Source organism: Pleurodeles waltl, chromosome 5 (genome assembly GCF_031143425.1).
Source record: "Pleurodeles waltl isolate 20211129_DDA chromosome 5, aPleWal1.hap1.20221129, whole genome shotgun sequence".
Lineage (NCBI taxonomy): Eukaryota > Metazoa > Chordata > Amphibia > Caudata > Salamandridae > Pleurodeles > Pleurodeles waltl.
Genome location: NC_090444.1, coordinates 232,412,954 through 232,433,209, shown reverse-complemented (window position 1 = coordinate 232,433,209; position 20,256 = coordinate 232,412,954). Strand labels below are relative to the sequence as shown.

The window sequence follows — 20,256 nt, the reverse complement described above, 5'->3', positions numbered from 1 at the left end:
GTTTATAATGGTGGGTGTTACCCAACAGACGTTCGCACTCATCTCTATACATTTTAAGTGGAGAAATTACCGTTGCTCCCCCTTTGTCTGCTGGTTTAATGATTATCATGGGGTCAGATGTCAGGCCTTTCAGAGCTGAAAGCTCGGCCGTACTCATATTCTGGTATGTTTTTTTGGTGGTCCCAGTAAGTGCGTTGACTTTTAGGGATACTGATTTCTCAAAAGCCAGGACCTCGGGGGGCATCTGTCCCGTGGTTGGGCAGAAGGTGGACTTTGGGCGTAGGCCAGTGTTTTTGTCTGAAGCCTCGTAATGTTTCTCCAAGAAGAACGTTTTCAAGCGTATCTTTCGAAACAAACCCGCTAGTTCTGTTCGGGTTTTAAATAAGTCAATTTTGGGCGTGGGCACAAAGTTTAAGCCCTTGTTTAGTGCCTTAGTTTCAATTTCACTCAGAACCCGGTTACTCAGATTGATAATGTTATCCGTTTGATTATCCGTCAGGCTCGTTACAGTGTTTTGCTTGTCCCTGGGAGGGGTTCCCTTTGTGCAGTATTCTCTGGGGTGTCCTCTCTTGGCCTCCAATGTACCTCTTTCCTTTTTCCTTTTCCCCTCCCGTTGCCTCTGTCTAAAAAAGGCTGCGGTGGCTCAGGAAAAGACCATTGTGCAGGGTGTTGGAAAAAGGGCGCCTGGTATTGAGGTGGGAGTCCATATTGGGAAGGCCAACCCCATTGTTGATTATGGTATGGAGGGCAGGGGGGTAACATAGGTGGGTGATTCCACCTTCCCCGGCGTTGCCCACGTCGTCCACGACGTTGCCGCAAATTATCTGATGATGAACTATCATTATCTGAACTGGTGTTACCACCAGATGAGGTGTCGGATATGTTGTTAGTTTTCGCTACATAATCCGATTTGGTATAAGGGTATATCTTCTCGTGGGAGAACCGATCGAGATCTTTTTGGAATTTAGAAATCTTTCGCTGAGTGAGATATTCCTTATGCTCGTTCATATTTTTGTTAACCTCCTCTAGTTTCTTTTTAAAGGAGAGAATGCTCATCCCTGATTTAAGGTTATTCTCACTCGTTTTTATCTGAATTAGGAGTGCCTCGGATAACCTTGTCGCTGTTTTAATAATCAGGATGAGCCAATCTCTAGTACACTTCCATGCTATCAGAGCCCAATCCTTTCTAAATTCTAGATCTTCAAGGAATATACGTGGGGCATTGGTGACCAACAGTCCGTTTGGTGCTGTATTGCTCCGGAGGTATTCAGTCAGAACGGCCCCGTGGAGAATAGTTTTGACATGAGATCGTTTTAGTTCTACTAGTGTATCCCAGTCGCCCAACTGGGACAAACTCTTGGAGAGGGTGGTATCACCAAGAAGTGAGGGGGCCGACAGAATGGCTGTCAGATCCTCATCACTGAAGGAGAGTCCTTCCGCCATACTGGGGAAGAAAGAGCACCGATATGAGGCAGTAGGGGGAGAGGGGAAAAGAAAGGGAAAAGGACAAACAACCTTAGTGTTGGTGTGTGGTCCTGGACAAAGGAGCAATAGTTACTCACTAGAGGGGGGGGGGACTCTCGCAGCTAGCAGCTGCTCAACTATCATTACACATGGAGAGAGGAAGAGGGAGGAGGGGGGATAACTATGGAGGAACACTCCGTACTTAGCTCCCTATAATTCAAAGTACACACGAAAGTACGGGGTTCTCTAGAAGCGGACGTCGCGGATATTAGCGTAGTCCTAGGTTGTATGTATTCCTATTTGGAAGGGTAACGTCAGTGGAATGTCAGTTGGAAATTACCGAGTGGAACAGCAAGGGGAGGGAAGAAGGGAATTTCCTTTTACGGACTAGGTGGTCTCACACACTATATAGTGTCATGCTTCATCATTTGACCACCTAGACCCACCCAGGTAGGACAGTGCCACCTGGGCGGACTCAACCTCACTGTTAAAGGAACAGGAGGGAGTGCGTAAATAAACTTGTTTCTGGAAAGATCGGGATCCAGCTAATCTACTGAAAAACTAAAAACAGGAAAGAGGTACATTGGAGGCCAAGAGAGGACACCCCAGAGAATACTGCACAAAGGGAACCCCTCCCAGGGACAAGCAAAACACTGTAACGAGCCTGACGGATAATCAAACGGATAACATTATCAATCTGAGTAACCGGGTTCTGAGTGAAATTGAAACTAAGGCACTAAACAAGGGCTTAAACTTTGTGCCCACGCCCAAAATTGACTTATTTAAAACCCGAACAGAACTAGCGGGTTTGTTTCGAAAGATACGCTTGAAAACGTTCTTCTTGGAGAAACATTACGAGGCTTCAGACAAAAACACTGGCCTACGCCCAAAGTCCACCTTCTGCCCAACCACGGGACAGATGCCCCCCGAGGTCCTGGCTTTTGAGAAATCAGTATCCCTAAAAGTCAACGCACTTACTGGGACCACCAAAAAAACATACCAGAATATGAGTACGGCCGAGCTTTCAGCTCTGAAAGGCCTGACATCTGACCCCATGATAATCATTAAACCAGCAGACAAAGGGGGAGCAACGGTAATTTCTCCACTTAAAATGTATAGAGATGAGTGCGAACGTCTGTTGGGTAACACCCACCATTATAAACGCTTATCTCGAGACCCTACACCTGATATTCAAGATGAAATTTCCTTTTTCGTGATGAAGGGCTTAGAGAACGACTGGATTACTCGACATGAGGCAGACTTCCTGATACAGGCTAACCCTAGGATTCCCTACTTTTATATTCTCCCTAAAATGCATAAAGGGAAAATTCCCCCACCATGGAGACCTATTGTATCCGGGATCGGATCGGTTCTAGAACCCCTGTCTCAATTTGTGGATTTCTTCCTTCAGCCATTGGTCAGAAGAATTCCTACTTACCTAAAAGACACAACGGATGTGTTGGTCTTATTAGACTCTGTGGCTTTTGACACAACTAGAGAACTGTTGATCACCCTGGATGTAGAATCCCTATACACCAACATTCCCCAGGAGGCCACTCTGCAGGTCATTAGCGACCTTTTGGAAGCCAATAGAGGAGAGTCACGTACACCGCCTGACTTCATACTTGACTTGGCACATTTGGCTCTCACAAGGAACTACTTCAAGTTTGAGGATAACTTTTTCCTGCAAATACAGGGTACATCTATGGGTAGCACTTTCGCACCCAGCCTAGCATGTCTCTATGTTGATCACTTTGAGAGACAGGTAGTCAACCACGATGACAACCCGTTTTCCCAGCAGATTAAACTCTGGAAACGATATATAGATGACATTCTATTGGTCTGGACAGGAACTAGAGATGAGGCGATGAATTTTGTAAATTGGTTAAATACAGCTAACCCTTTCCTGAACTTCACCATGACCATAGGTGACAACCAACTAGCATTTCTTGACTTATCAATCTATGAAAGCAATGGGGCTCTAGCCACAGAGGTCTATTATAAACCCACAGATCGGAATAACCTGCTCCAATTCAAAAGCTTCCACCCAAGGTCCCTGAGGGAGAATCTCCCGGTTGGTCAATTCTTACGTCTACGACGGAATTGTTCCACCCTCACAAACTACCGCAAACACGCTGAGAAATTGGTTAGTAAGCTGCAAACCAAGGATTATCCCACACATCTGGTGAAGAGAGCATACAAAAGAGCGGGGAATAATAATAGGGACCAACTACTACAACCACGCACTAGGACGTCTGACACTGAACAAATTGTGTGTGTGACTACCTTCAATCCACTATCCAATAAGATTCAGAAAATCATCAATGATGAGTGGAAAATCCTTATATCTGGTGGTTTACCCTTTCAGCAGCCACTTCATGCGTTTAAAAGAGCCACAAACATACGGGACATGGTTGTCCACACAAGACCCAAAGAAGAAAAAAACAATTCCCTGACGACACTAACCACACTATGGGGCCTCCCACCACCAAGAGGACACTACCCATGTGGCAACTGCAGTGTCTGCTGTTTCACCAAAAAGTCAACCACAATAGACCTAGACCTTAAGACTCCATGGGCTCAAAGATCCCTAACCAACTGTAACAGCAAAAACGTGATATATTTGATTAGATGCCCCTGTAACCTTAAATACGTGGGAATGACATCTAGAAAGGTCGCCACGAGAATCTGTGAACATAGGAGTACGATCCGTTGTAAACGAGAGGCTACTAAATTGACTAACCACTTCCTTCTGGAAAAACATTCGGCAGATGACTTACACTGGACGGTCATTGAGCAACTATCTCCATCGTCCTCCAATATGACACAGAGATTGCTCCAGACCGAACAACGTTGGGTCTGGAGATTACACACGGACACCAATGGTCTTAATGATGAGATCCCTTGGTTCACACTCAATAAATGATTTCTCTGACTAACTTATGAGTCCTCCCTTCCGTCTGCATCTGCTCTATCTTTTTCTTCCCCTTCCCCCCCCCCCCCCCGGTTGCATTTCTTCTACAATATCCCTTCTCCCTCCTCCCTCTCTTTCGTTTCCCCCCCCTCTTTTTCTCCCCCCCCCCCTCTCCTTCCTTTTCTTTATCCTTTCCCTCGTTTTTCCTCGCTTTTTCTTTTTTCCCTATTTTTCTTAGCCCTTTGGGCTACGGGACCGCTGGGAACTACATTTCCCAGCGTCCACTGTAAACGCGAGCCTTCCGCTGGTGGCGCTCGGGCCGGAATCTTCCGGCTCGGGCCCCACCCTTGCACTCGCCCGCATTCATACCGGTGCCCCAGCACCGCTGGGGCGCCCGCGGGTGCGGCAAAGCACATCGCGCCATCAACCTAAAGAGGCCCGCCTTTGCAATCGATCACATTCATGCCGGCGCCCCGGCTTGGCCGGTGCGCCCGCCATTACGGCAATCATATCGAGGCTAGTAACGCAAGGAGGCCCGCGGCGGTGATTAACATTAATTGAACTCCAATTTACGCGCTAACAGGGCGCACCTGGAATTTCTTACAGCCATAAATAGACCGTTCTCCCTCAGCCACTTGTCACAAGCGGTCCAAGGAGAGGACGAAGTAGGCGCACGGCGAGCGTCCCTTTTGATGTAGTGAGTGGCATACCGGATCACAGGCAACACAGATAAGCCCTTATTGCTTTTAATTTTACTCTTTTTGTCTATAGTCACTTCGGTTCCTCCTAACCAGTATTTTTCTACCAGCAATAGTGGGTTCCTACTGGGAACTTGTTTTTTCCCCCCTATTGCTCCCTCTGTATCTATTCTGCCTACTTCTGTTCTTCTCCTCACTTCGTCTTTATGTTCATCTCTATCCCTTAGTGTGTGACTATAAGGGGACACTCCCCCTCCTGGATACCAGAGGCTAGCTGCCTCTAAGAAAAGGGTAAGAACTATAATTCCCTGCAGTGATAGGACTGTCCACTTGTGTAGATATACCCACTCAGTCACTCCACGCATGTATTTTACCTTTTCTGAACATATGTGTTTCGTGCATGAATGCATCCCCTTGACACGTGTGTAGTTGGTTGGTTTTGCAGTGCTGTGTGCCACCAGAGTGCTAATTAATTGCTTTTCTCCCCATAGGCCGCCTCAAGGTAATTCCTTGGGTAATGTAGATCATTCTTTTTTCATTTTCTCACTCTTTGATTTCCCCATAGAGTATTTTCCTCCAACGTGAGACGTAGGGATCCTAGGCCCTGACGAATGCCCCGAGACCTTCATTGGCTCACTTTTGAGGGCAGAAACATGTTGGCTAGTAATTAGTTAGGTGACCCTGTGAGTCCTTGTCCTCACAGAGGTGTCCCAACCCCCCTTTTTAACTACACCAAACAGACACCACCATTAAATTTGTTGCTCTTCACAGGTGTCTGCTTAGGTGTTTTTAGTTTTTCAGTAGATTAGCTGGATCCCGATCTTTCCAGAAACAAGTTTATTTACGCACTCCCTCCTGTTCCTTTAACAGTGAGGTTGAGTCCGCCCAGGTGGCACTGTCCTACCTGGGTGGGTCTAGGTGGTCAAATGATGAAGCATGACACTATATAGTGTGTGAGACCACCTAGTCCGTAAAAGGAAATTCCCTTCTTCCCTCCCCTTGCTGTTCCACTCGGTAATTTCCAACTGACATTCCACTGACGTTACCCTTCCAAATAGGAATACATACAACCTAGGACTACACTTCCAATTACAAAATTACCATAAAGAGTGCCAAGGCCCAAAATATGATGATATTAAAGACCATTGCATTCCTATAAAAATTAAAACGTGCAAAGTGCAAATCAAAGTAGATAGATGCCTGTCAAAGCCAACACAAGTTTACGTGGTCTAGACCATCTTTTGCTATAAATATACTCCCGACTTAAACATAGCTTTCATTTTGAAAGAAAAGGCCCTGGCTACCTGAGCCCCCTCCCTTTCAATAAAAAAAAAAAAGGCCTTGGGGTATGGGTCCCCAAGGCCTAATAAGGCTCTGGGAAGAGGCCGCGTGGCCCCTCTCCTTTTTCATTAAAGTAGTGGTCGGGAGGGATGGGAGCTCCTGGACCCAATAAGACTTGAGAGGGGCTACATGGGCCCACTCCCTTTTAATAAAAAATATGGCACTGGGGGAAGGGGTCGCCAGGGCGCAATAAGGCTCTGGAAAGGGGGCAATGTGGCTCCCTCCCCTTTAAGTAGTGACCCTGGGCGATGAGATCCCCAGGACCTAATAAGGTTTGGGAGGGGCTATGTGGGCCCCCTCCCCTTTAATTAAAAAATGGCTCTGGCAATGGGGTCCTCGCGCCCTAATAAGGCTCTGTGAAGGGGGCCATGTGCCCCCCATTCCGCTTTAATTTAAGTAGTGGCCCTTCCTTATGAAAAAAAAAAGGACCTGACGGATGGGGCCCCAGGGCTTAATAAGTCTCGGGAGGTGGGCACATGGACCCTTCCCCTGTAAATAACATAAGGCCTTTGGTCAACCCTTTGGCTGTGTGCGGCGGGGGCTGGCTTTACGTATGGTAATAAAATATTACTTTACATAAAAAAAATCTTAGAAATTCACTGAAAAAAAAAAACAAAGATTAAAGTAACATTATAGTTCGGTGTGATGAAAAGATATGTTTTTGTTAAAAAATAAAACATCCTCAAAAAAAAAAAAAAAAGTTAAAGTAACGTTATAGTTAGGTGAATTTGTCAGTGACAACATTACTGTTTTGAAGTGAAAAAAACCCCACAGAAATTCACCAGTTAGAGCTAACTATAACTTGCACCTGCGCCATGCACTGCTTATGATCACACATATTACATGACTAATGACATTCTATGACATCATTTATGACATTACTGACGACATCTCAAATGGCCTAATTGATTACATCACTGATGACATTGTCCAAGCTTCTTTTGTGCACATTGTTCTGTAATAGGGTATAGCATTATAGCTCTGAAAGTTAGTACAAAATAGCCCAGAAGAATATGAGGCATCATTAATGCCATCAAAGAAACAACTCCCTTAGGTGTAGAAAGCATGGGTTATGTGCCATATTGACTCTATACCGTACACTTCATGAGCAGTGTAGTTCACATTAACAATCAACCACAGAAATATGGGAAACCCTCATTGCATACAGTGTTCAATCTGTACACAACTGTTCACAGAAAGCCACGTTCCTAAAAATACTTAACGTCTGTTTCAAAAGGAATGCCCTACTAGGGACAACTTTTATCAGTATCAAGCCCCTGACAGTCACTCAACCTACATAGAGAAATGAAGTTGAAATGATTAGAGAAGTGGGTACTGTAAACAGTATTCACTCTATGGAAAGAGATTACGCTTCACCACACAGACACTGATACTCTAGTGAGAAATGCACTACACAAAAGTATTTACTAAGAACAGTGTACACTACATGCAACACTTGGCAAAAAGACATAATTCACTTAACATAAGCAACATCTGAATGTGCTAAAAAGTAAACTACCTGCAGCCTTCATACTGTGGTGGAAACCTTGCAGAATAACCCATCTTTTGACACAAAAAAAGCACATGTGCATAGCTGAATAACTGGTGCACACAGTCTTCTATGTTACATAGAGATTGTCATGCTGAGACTATTCTGTCTAGTTACTCAAGGCTGCTTGCTTACAATACTGTATGTATAATCTTTGCCCTGCTTCAAACCTTTTCTGCAGCGCCTAAAAACGTGTGTGGAAGATGCTGGACACATTGTCAACATTCACCTGCACTCAGGGTTACTCTTCAGTGCAATAATTTATAATGTGTTCAATACCTCTACACCTATGATGCATTAGGAGCATATGCATTTTGTAAACACCAATCAGCTGGACACAGGCTGTATACAATTAGGTAGAATAGTAACATGGTAGCTACCTATCTCTGTGTAAATTGTAAAACAAACAAGCACACTCATTGTATGATGGCATCAGTGATGTCTATTCACATTTATTTTTTTGAGTTCCACCTACCTACCTGTTCTGTGTTTCCCAGATTGAAATATGGAATGGTTTGATGTCCTGATATAACCAGTCTGTAATGCCACATGCAAATCATCTTTCCAATTTATTGTCTTCACAAATCTTCCCTACTTTCTCACATCCCATGAAGTATCTTGTGAACTCTGTTATGCTGTGTTCTTCTCTATAATTGTTACTGTTCTAATGTGTTACCCATTATATGCGCCATTATCTGTTCTATGTAAAATACTCTGTAAGCCATGTTGCTTGATGTGTTCTCTGCAAATACCTAGAAATAAAAACTCGGGGTTAAGGCACAATTCACACCTGACTCACAATGTGACATGGGGCTTAAATGCAATCTGCACCAAATTTCACGTTCACCCATAGCCAATGTCTAACATGCATGGCAAAACAAAGAAAAACTCTTAAGCTAAATCATCTGTAGCTCACTAAGCAATATTAAGTCCCATTGCATTGTGGTACCAGGTTTGCATAACTTGGTGTTATGAGTTAAACACATGTTTGTTCGTGGGATGCTTTACAAATGTGGCTATGTATTTACTCTTGTGCAGAATCCTGATTCTATCTGGGATTTATTGCATGCATACATACTGTTACAGATCCATGTAGCATTAAAGTCTTACTTTAAGTGTTTTACCGCACCCCTAAAAGCTCTCTCTTGCTCTTGTTCTGGATGTTTAAATGTAACAAGATTCTTCTTTATTTTTCAGATGCAGATAGCCAGAATAACGGATACTTTTCACACAAAGTACTCAGTTTTGTCAACTTCCTGTGAGAAAACAGGAATAAATGTAATTTGCAAAGGGGGCAATTTACTACCATGGACCCACGTGCTATTTGCCCCGATCTTAGCACTTACTCACAGGTCTGAATGGAAATGTAAGGAAGACTGTATGGCTTTGCATTTTTAAGGAGGTAAACCTCTAGTATTCTGTCTTCATAGAGGCAAGTTTTAAAAAAATATCCCCAAACTGTTGTAGAGACCTCTGAAATCTGTTTACTCTGCTAATATTTTGCTTTTATTTCAGAGGCATTCTATTGCTCCTTCTTTAAATTGTAATGTCTCTGGTTTTCATCACCATATGTTATGTTATTTTACCATTCTTCTACAAAGTAAACATATTTTCCATATGTTGGGCCCAGAAATGAATGAGTCACTACTAAAGCAGCATGTTCAGGAAAAAATAATTGATTCTCAAACATGTAGTTTTGCCTTGTTTACACCCAAATGCAGCAGGTCAGGCCAGAAGGAAGGGACTGAGTATGAATTGGTAGAAAAGTTTGTCCTAGACCCTCAAGCACGTAGGTAACATAACCTCCTTGTGCCCAAATGCAACAATATTCCCCAAAGACAGCTTTGACATTTTCTGAAAAACCTTTTTGATTAAAAATACAGCTTGTATTTTGGCCAATTAATTATATTTTCCACCAGCATTTTTGTCACTATTGATTTCAGGTAGATTCATAAAATATTTCAAACTATCAAGCATAGTTTATACGTGATAAGCACAAAATAAATATTCGTAGTTAAAAATCATGTGTAAAATACATTAAAGAACTCACTCCATTGAATACACCATTAATATACTTTGATATCACAGGTATCTCGACCTCAAGCAAATTCCATATTTTAAAAAGTGTTTTTCAGTTGTAATTTTGTACTAAAGTCATAAGATTATTCCCAGTTTACGTATATGAATACGTTTTTGCTTCCACTTCATACATTCAAGTGTACGTACCTCTTTCCATCTTCGTGTTATTCAAGAGCTGGCTATTAACATAAACATTTTCGAACTCTGTACACCACTCACATGTAGTACACTACTCAATGTACTACCCTCAGGGTTGTGTTTGACAGAGTCTGAGATGGTCCTGGGCAGACATCTGAAGCTGGCCTCCCCTGTGCTTGTCCAGGATAAGGAAGTCCCATATCATATTAATTGTCACATCTATGGCACTTTTTAAGAATTTGTATTTTTACATTTACTAAGTTGTGCAGGAGTGTAATGTATCAACCAATTTGAGTAAATGTGCATGTTCTTTAAAATGACACCCCAGAGACAGGTAAAAGTGAACTAACAGCTGCCAACTAGGCCTGTGGTGAAATAAACAAACCCAGCTCTGGACAGGTAACTCTGGCATTCATTTTGACCAAGCCAACCTTTAGTGCACTTCAACAATGTTGTCATTGGTCAACGTTAGGAAAAATGTTCATGTTTGAAAAAATGTTTTGCATGAATTTGGCTGATTCTATTATCTTTTCACTGATAGAGGGTGTTGAACCCTATTATTCTGGCAAAATGAAAATAATTATCAACTTAGAACATCATTAAATGCATTTTTCAAGTTAGCCCTCTAAACTGAGGCTGATAGAAGGAAATGTCAATCCCATATTGATTTTTTCCCATTGTCTAATGGATCTAATCGAATCTTACAACTGATGTTTTACAGATTGTGAGAAAGTATGAGAACAATTTTCTTCATATATTTGTGTTCTTATATAGAGAAGACTAACACTTAGCTGGAAAAGATAAGCAGTGAAGAGAAGTGCTTGGGACCTCAGCTAAGATAGACAATTGTAGCCTGTTAGTTATCTTTGTTGGAAAGAAATAGCAACAATAAAAGAAGCTTGTGCTCCCAAAACCTGAAGGGTTAAAGATGGTTTGACCGGGCCCTGGATAAGAGCTCTGGTTGGAAGCCTTCTGCCCTGAGCTCTATTTTTCAGGGCTTCATGTTGCAAATTGCCCATGATGGGTTCCCTCAGGGCAGGCTCCAGGCACCCGGCAGGGCCACCCTCCCTACCCAGGCAATGTGGCATCAGACTGTGGCGGAATCTTGGATTCCTGTAGGCTGAACAGCTTCCGTAAAACCCTGTGAGAGCCCTGATCCTTGGAGGCCGATGGTGCTAACCAACATACACTGTCTGCCAGGCTGGCCCCCTCATCTGCAGGGGTTTGCTGGTTTCAAGATGTGTACCAGTTTGCTTGTCAGCTTCCTGTTGGCAAAAACGTCACCAGTGATGTTTCATGCTCAAGGCGGATCCAGCCAATGGACTAGTATGGGTGTGCCAGTTCAGTGAACCATATCACTTGCCCAGCTATATTAATTTAAATTACACTCAGGTTTAAAAAGAAATAGGGCACTCTCCACAGCATTCCAGCTCATTTGACAGACGATTACCTCAAGTTGCTGGAATGGTGATCTAGCAGAGGAGCTTCAAATTAAATCAAATATTGTTAATGAAAAGACATAGTTAAAATATTTATTTAAAAAATCTACATTTTACTTTGTTAATTTTAAAAGAAGTCAGCCACTTGATAATATATTTTACATTATGAAAAAAGGATATAAACATACATGTTAATATATTGTGCTGTTATAAGTAATATTTTTTATCATTTCTTTCAGAAATAATATTTATATATTTGTAATAACTTTAATAATCAAAATAATCAAAATTCAAAAAGGTAAATATGCAATAATACTTACAAACCTTGAAATATTTTTGAAATAAAAATTGTGATTGGGTGAGTATTATTATTCTAACTACTGCCCAACTTAAATTGAGGAAAGTGCATAAGTTAAAATGTGTTCAGAAAAACAATTCTAACTCAATCCAATTTACAATAGGGAAAGGCACCTGTGTTGGGGTGTGGTGGGGGGCCAAATGTACTATTCTAACTCCAGGCTGGCAAACAATGGGGAGAGTGCTTTTAATTTGTGGTTTTGAATAGTTTGTGTAACTAAATGCCCGCATACATTGAGCATATTTTTTGACTATTCACATGTACTATTCCTGTGCATACCTGTCACAGGAATATGGAAAAGAGTGATGGGTGGAAGACTTGAAATAATCGCATACACTGGAAATTACCTGTGGTTGCATCTCAGTTCCATAATTTGCACACAGTGACACCTCGGTTTGGAGCCAGCTAAATGCAAATCAGGCTTGACCCTGTTCCTCATGGGAACAAGCCATCCTAGACTGCCAGGTCAGGTCCTCTATGAACAGGAACACAAGCAACCCAGGACTGTTTCACCCTAATTGGGGCTCTTTGTTTTGGAATCAGGGAGCATGTATGTAGGAAGATGCTGCACTCAGCCTGTGAGAGGGTATTTTCCAGGCCTTGACCATGCTGGTATTTCTGGAGAGATGGTCCCAGATGTTACGGGGCAGCAGATGGAAAGGGCAATGGCCAGACAGAAGTAGCGTCAAACTGGGCCATCTACCCTCAAGATGAACTTGAGGCTGGCTGTGATGTCAGCTGCTAACTGAATCATGTATAAAGGAGATCGTTAATATTTGAAGAGTTCTTCCTAACACATTAGTTCCCTAATTTGTTATTGACTTCATCATCATCCACTTGTTACTATTTTTATCCAGGTCTTTGCTCATTTACAGTTTTATTTCCCTTTGAATTTTTTTCTGGATTTATTTCTTGGCTTTTTCCTTTTCGCTGTTGTCAGTCAAATCCTGGTGTGTAGTTTATCTACTCTATTGCAGAAGAGGCTTTCTACCCTTGCACTTTTGGGACCCACTCAAGGAGGCACTTGATGCCTTTCTCATGTATTATAAAGTGCAGAGAGGTACCTTTACACTGAGACTATTGCTGTTTCCTCTCACCATCAAGAAGGGTGCTTGACAGATGTTGTTGGATGACCTGTGCATGTACATATCAATTAAAAATGTATGATTCCCTCATCAACATAAGCAAATGGACTGATACTTCACTGTTTGCTGATGGCGAATCAAGAAACCCAGCCCAGCCCAGCCTGGTCAGCATTGCTCACTTACACATCCAATAGCAACATATCAATTTCAGTATGTGAACTTTGTGTCATGTATCTCTTTTTTGCAGAAGAACATTTCGCCACCTGACCTGCAGCCACTAAATAAACTGCTCTGCAATGGAGGAGGCAAAATGGTCATGGGCCAGTTGGCAAATGGAATATGGTACAGAGGGGGAGGGAAGGGGATACTGACTGTAAAAATAAAAACAAAAAACAGGCTTTCGAAGCATGCAAACACTGCCATTAATAGTGTCTCCGTGTTTGTCCAATGGTGAAATGTCCGCAAATAATCTATTTCAGCTAATTTTCCTTCTACCATAACTTATCAGCCACCCTGACATATTTGTTAGGGCTGAAATGCACCTAAATCTTATCCATACTAAGGCTACTCTGGCAGATGCTGAATAGCTCCTGTTATATAGTTGCCCCTTTGTCTGTTTCTTAATGTGGGACTCCCCTCAGGAGGAGGGGGTTGGTTTCTGCTAATAATGCTATTTGTGCTCCTCTTTGTCAGGTGTGGGGGGTATATGTTACATGTGTGGGTAGATTATCCATACCCCTAACTTCCTAACTAAAGACCACATATTTGCGTTGGAGGGGCATACGCCTCTATTGAGTATGAGGAAGCATTTTCTTCTAAGCATCATAGCCAGTGAAGCATTAATAATCGCATTTCACCATTACCCATATCCCACAATTGTTTGTAACTTATTAAACATCTGTGACCCACTTTTGGGTCAGACACACCGTAAATTAACCCTAACTGAACACCTACCCCTCAATCGCAGTAGGGCAGCCGTTGCCCGCCAGTAATGAAAACCAAGTGGTTAATGATTTCTCAAGCACCAGCTTAGTGAGAGATGGGTGGGATGCAGTGAAAGACTGGCTATTGGTGCCACCATCACCCGCCCTTAATGCACTAAAATTCACAACGTTATAATCAAGATGGTCTGGTCTCAAATCCAGTTTTCATTGCACTACTACTGTCCTGGCTGGACCACTTCAATGCATTGTATCAGGGTCTTCATCCATGCTCACTTATTCAACTCCAGCTTCTACAGAATGCTGCTGCCCGGCTCTTAAAGAAGGTACCCAAATTTTATTAAGTGTCTCAAGCATTAGAGGAACTCCACTGTCACCCGATCAAGAAATGTGTGGCCTTCAAGGCACTTTGAATGGCCCATAAATCTCTTCATGGGATAGGCCCAGAGTTCTGGAGTAAGAGATTTATGTAGTATGTACCAAGACGACCCTTGCGTTCCGCCTCCAGAACACTGGTAGTTCCCAATTGTAAAAAAGTCTTATGGGGAGGTAGGAGCTTTGTGTATTCCACTTTTAAATTGTGGAACACACTCCCTTTGGAACTTACATTTCAGCAGAACTTTTTTTTAGTTTTAGAAAGCAACTCAAAAGTTGGCTTTTATTGGCCTCTTTCTAAGGCCGTTCTTTTATGGTGCTTCTGCCTTTCCTGCCTGTTAGTGCCAAGACCGCTTTGGGCATTCACTGCACTTAATAAATCATATCACTATCAATATCAAATTGCATAATGTAATAAAGAGCAAATAAAATGTTCTCTGCAGTTTTCAGATCAAGCCAACTAAAGATTGGGATTTTGGTACGTTGCTATCTTCCCTCTGAGAATAGTCCAAGAAGTACCTGATCCAAAAGGGTATTTTGTTGATCGGCCATGGCAAACACCTGCTGCTGCCATTCCTTCCTTAGTTTGAGAAGACTTATTATATAAATTGACCAGCCTTATGTGCTTTTGGTAGTGAGCAATCTCAAGGTCATGTTTCTGACAACTATGGCTCTTGGAACTGATGATGGTGGAGGAAGGTGCTTTGGAATATTGTGCACTCTCTCCACTGAGTCCAAGGCAGAGAGGCCCTGTGGTTGACCTGTTATCTGAACCTACTCTAGAAGAAATGTGACCTTAGTGTTTTAGGACATCCTTCATCACTCCTATCGTATTTTGATGAAAGCGGCCTTTTAAATCTTCTCTCCTATATTCTAAGGATCAAACTCCTTCATCCATGCCAGTCAACTGTTTCCACAAATTGTCAGTGTGTTACTGGAGTCCCACACCATCATTCACATCAGTAGTCAGCACTCCTAGTTACTGATCCTCTTCAATACTGTGTCCTCCAAGTTGCAAATGTAACTTTAAGAAGTGAGAACAAGTGTCAGATGATGTTTAGCACCTTAGGGGCCACAGAGATGCCATCACACTATAATGCTTTATGTTTTCCCTGTTGATCTAAACCTATGTTTTGAAAAGGTGTTTACAACTAATCAGTATCTTTGTTTTCTTGACATTGTCATTTTCTCTTGCATTATAAAAGATGTAACAATTTTTTGTTTGTTTCTGTGCATTCTAAAATACTGTGTCTTTAAAAATGTACCCACCATCCATGCCACCCACCTGAGCCAAAGCAAGAAGATCAATAAAATGGTTAATTAGCGAGAGGTCTAAGATACCCTTGTCACCAAGCGAATCTTATTCAAACCTTTGTTTTGGTAATTTTATATAATTATCTTATTATTTCATCCATTCACGCCTTTACTCTTAAGATCTTTAATTGTGAGCTTAATTTAAATTCATGAAGAAGGCTTATATGTATGTTACATAATTGATACATAATTAATCTTGATCTCATTTAGAGCACAAGCCTGATTCTAAAAACTAGACTAGGATTTCCTCATCCTCAATTCAACTCCCACTTCTATGATGCAAAAAACTTGGGATTATTTAAATTGGGAATCATTTGGTCAAGAGCACACATTTTATAAACCTGGCAATATATGATTTCGTTAATTCCTCAAATGCCCTAAACAAGTCAATTGGGATCATCTGGGAGCTCAAAACATATTATGAGGCTGGAGAATGTAGTGTGTGTGGTGTGAAAGATTGCAGGTCTCTGGGACAACCCAACTCTTAAGCCTCCAAACTATGCCCAAGTTATTCTCTGTGCAAGTTTCACTACATAAGATGCCTTAAAAGAGTTAAATCTAATCTTTTGTCATGTGTGTTAATAGCACAGCTTTTAGCATTGATTATCAAATCAGTAGAGTGGAAAACTTTATTGCCCACTGCACTAATTTTGGGTGACAGTGGCAAGGTCTTATTGTGTCCAATATATTGTGTTTAGGGAAAACGTTACGAGGCAAAAGAGACTAGTCGAAGGCATCCAAAATAGAATGGATGAACTTCCCTCAAATCAAAATGCACAACCAGCATCATTTTAATATCATGAGAAAAGGGTTTTTCAGTGTGTGCAGAGTGCACGCGCCATTGACTGGATACAAAGCATTATAGCCAAGCCTACTTGTCTTTGAGCTGTGGAGAGAGAACCTGCAGTGTTGCAGATTCTCTTCTATAAAAATAACTCAATTTGCCATCCTCCATTTTAGTCTTGAGACCAGAAAAACAACTTAATGAATTTGCTCTCAGATGCAAAAACCTAACTTACATCAACCAGGACTGGATGGATAAATTCATTAGCTTTGGGCTGTGGGGCACAGTGGTCTCCTGAGGTTTCCTGAGTAAAGGTAATACATTAATCAGCCCGTGTATTTACTGCTATAACTAATCTGCAGTGCTGTCCCATGTGCTCTGCTATCCCACACTGGTGATTTAAAGGCTGCTGGGATATCCAATGCTGCATGTGGACATCACAGTCACTCCAATCTAAATTAACTTGTGCCGGCAACTGGTGTACATTAGAGTTACAATGTGCAGAGATTTCTATAAGGAATAACCTACAGTATATTAAGTAAGCTGCAGTTAAACGGTAACGAGGTATCTGGTAGAGACTCTATCTAGTTGCAGATTCCTTACCTTAGAATTCCCTGGCGTCAGCTTCGAATCCGGAGTTTTTTCTGAGCAGTAACCTGCGCGCGCACTGTCGGGCGTCGTCGTTTGGATCCGCGTGCGTTGACCAGCTCCGCGTGCGTCGTCAGCTTCGTTAGAGCCGTCTATGACGTCACGGTTGTCTATATAGACGCCGTCTCAGCGTGCGTACGTGAGTTTTTTTCCTTCCACGCCGGTTAAGCGCAGTTTTGGAAAGAGCTACCCTGCTTCGACGGTTTGTCAACGCTTTTTTTGGCTGTTTGGAGTCATGTCTTCGAGAAAGACAGGATTCAAGCCGTGTGGTGCGTGTCATCGCACCATGTCGGTGATGGATCCGCACCAAGTTTGTCTTTGGTGCCTGGACAAGGATCACGATTCCACTGATTGTCGGGCCATGGCGCCTAAGGCCTTGAGGGAGAGATCCCTTAAGCTTCTTGCGGCCCGACATTCGTCATCGGTCGGCGCGACTCTGCGGTCTCGCAGTAGGAGGAGGTCGCGGCACTGCTCCCGGAGCCCCAAGTCCTCTTCCTCGCATTCAAGGTCATCGGAAGGTAAGAGGCACAAGGAGAAAAAGAAGTCCAAGCGGGCTTCATCTTCGCCACGCCAGTCGATGAGGCGTCTAGGGAACGTCGAAGATCCGAGCGCGGCTCTGCGGAGCCGTCGCCAGGGTTGACTCCGCGTCTTCCCCCCTTTCCGGGGACCAGATCGACCCCCGCTCAAATAAAGGAATTCTACGAGGCCTTGCGTCTCGTTTTTGAGTGGGCTGTACCCTCGAGTGGGTCTTCAGGCCCCGCACGGTCAGCAGGGACCCCTTCAGATCCGATAACGGATCTGGACCGGCGCCGGTCTCCAACAGTCGGCCTCCTTCGGCGCCGGGTCTGACGTCGACGATTCCGCCACCAGCACCCACCGGTGGCAGCCCCATCCTTATTCCGGATGATCCGGAGCCGATTTGGGCCAGATCATTGTCTGAGCATTATTTGGAACAGCCAGACGCAGGAGAGGAATGGGAAGGTCTGAGGACCCTTTAGAATCAGGATTGCAGCAGGACTGGTATGAGGATCTAGGGGAGGCCAGTGGACTGGACACATCTCCCGTTACTGGTATGCTCTCTCCTCCTAATGTGGCTACGGAGGAGGAGGCTTCGTTCGCTATGGTGGTGCGTAGGGCAGCTGAGGTCTTGGACCTAGATTTGCCTACAGTGCCAGTCAGGACGAATATCCTGACAGAAGTGCTTCAGCAGGGGGTGTCAACATCGGAGCCATTGTTGCCCTTCAATGAGGCTCTTACAGACGTCCTTCTGGGTACGTGGTCCACACCCAGCACAGGGGCTCCTGTGAATAGGACGGTCGGCCGCCGCCATAGACCTGCTCCCAGCGACCCTAGTTTCCTGACACAACACCCCACTCCTGAGAGCTTGGTTGTCCAAGCCTCTACTTCCCGTGGTGCCGTCCCTTCCGCTCCCCCGGATAGGGAATCCAAGAGGCTGGATCAGCTTGGGAAGAAGATGTTTTCTTCCTCCAGCCTGGCACTGAGGTTTGTAAACACATCTTGCCTACTGGGCCGTTATTCCCATACTTTATGGGATACGGTGGCGCAAGTGCTGCCCCAGGTCCCGGAGGGCGTACTGGGCACTCTCAACCAGGCTGTAAAGGATGGGAGAGATGCAGCCAAGTTTACAATCCGGTGTGGCTTGGACACGACCGACTCGCTGGGCAGAGCGATTTCATCGTCAGTGGCCCTACGTCGCCACGCCTGGCTACGTTCTACTGTTTTTTCAGGGGATGTCCAGTCCAGCTTGATGGACATCCCCTTTGATGGCTCTGGCCTTTTTGGTGAAAAGGCAGACTCCGTGCTTGAGAGGTTCAAGGATTCTCGAGCCACAGCCAGATCCTTGGGCCTTTCAGCGCCGGCACGACAGCAGTCTGTCTTTCGCCACCGTCCTCAGGCTTCACAGCATCCCGGAAGAGGACGTGGTACCATCAGACCCACAGGGTCTGGCCAGAGGTCGGCCGCCACACAGCCCCCCTCCACTGCGCCCAAGCCCTCCTAGTGTGGTTCTGCGGGATCATGTCCGTCCAGTTGGAGGGAGGATTCGTTTTCATCTCCTTCACTGGCTTTCCATCACCACGGACAAGTGGGTCCTGCAGATCATACAGAAGGGCTACTCCCTTCCAGTCCTTTTCTCCTTCTATCCCTCCGACAAAGGAATGGCTGATGGAGGACCATCTGGCTTTGCTCTGCGAGGAAGTTACAGCTCTCTTGGCCAAGGGAGCCATAGAAAGAGTCCTGATATCAGAAGTAGGCAGTGGCTGTTACTCCCGCTACTTTCTGATTCCCAAAAAGAACAAAGGCCTTCGCCCTATCTTGGATTTAAGGGACGTCAATCTCTTCCTCAAGAAGTAGAAATTCCAGATGCTCACTCTTGCTCAGGTTTTGTCTGCCCTAGACCAAGGAGACTGAATGGTAGCGTTGGATTTGCAGGATGCATATTTCCATATTCCTATCCTGCCAAGTCCCAGGCGTTACCTGCGGTTCAAGGTGGGCCACGAGCACTTTCAGTTTACCGTGCTTCCTTTCAGTCTCACCAGTGCCCCTCGGGTGTTCACAAAGGTGATGGCGGTGGTGGCAGCTCATTTGCGCAGGTCAGGGATTTCAGTCTTCCCCTACCTGGACAATTGGCTGTGGAAGGCTCCTACGCCCCAGGCTCTCGTCACTCAACTCCAGACGATAGCGGACCTCTTGCATTCACTGGGGTTCACTATAAATGTGCCGAAGTCACACCTGACTCCCTCTCAGAAGCTCTCTTTCATCGGAGCTGTTCTGGACACAGTGCAGTATCGGGCTCATCCGCCCGATCAGCGGGTTCAGGATATTCAGGTTATGATTCTGATGTTTCGGCCTCTATCCTGGATCTCGGTGAGACAGACTCTGAGGCTGCTGGGACTCATGGCTTCCTGCATCCTGTTGGTCAAGCATGCCAGATGGCGCATGAGGGCTCTGCAGTGGGACCTGAAGTTCCAATGGGCACAGCATCAGGGAAATCTTACCGATGTGGTTCAGATCTCGGAGAGGACTGTGGAAGATCTGCAGTAGTGGTTAGTGAACTGCGAATGGGTCAAGGGCAGACCCCTCTCCCTTCCCCAACCAGATCTAACGGTA

At 44.2% G+C, this 20,256-nt stretch overlaps 1 long non-coding RNA gene across 1 annotated transcript in view; it reads left to right on the top strand.

Moving 5' to 3' along the window:
• Positions 1-9,410, top strand: part of LOC138295587 (uncharacterized) — a 266,633-nt gene extending 257,223 nt beyond the window's left edge. Inside the window, exon 5 of the long non-coding RNA XR_011203633.1 lies at positions 9,164-9,410. This is a non-coding gene — a long non-coding RNA (uncharacterized lncRNA). The remainder of the gene's footprint in view (positions 1-9,163) is intronic.
• Positions 9,411-20,256: the final 10,846 nt, after the last annotated feature.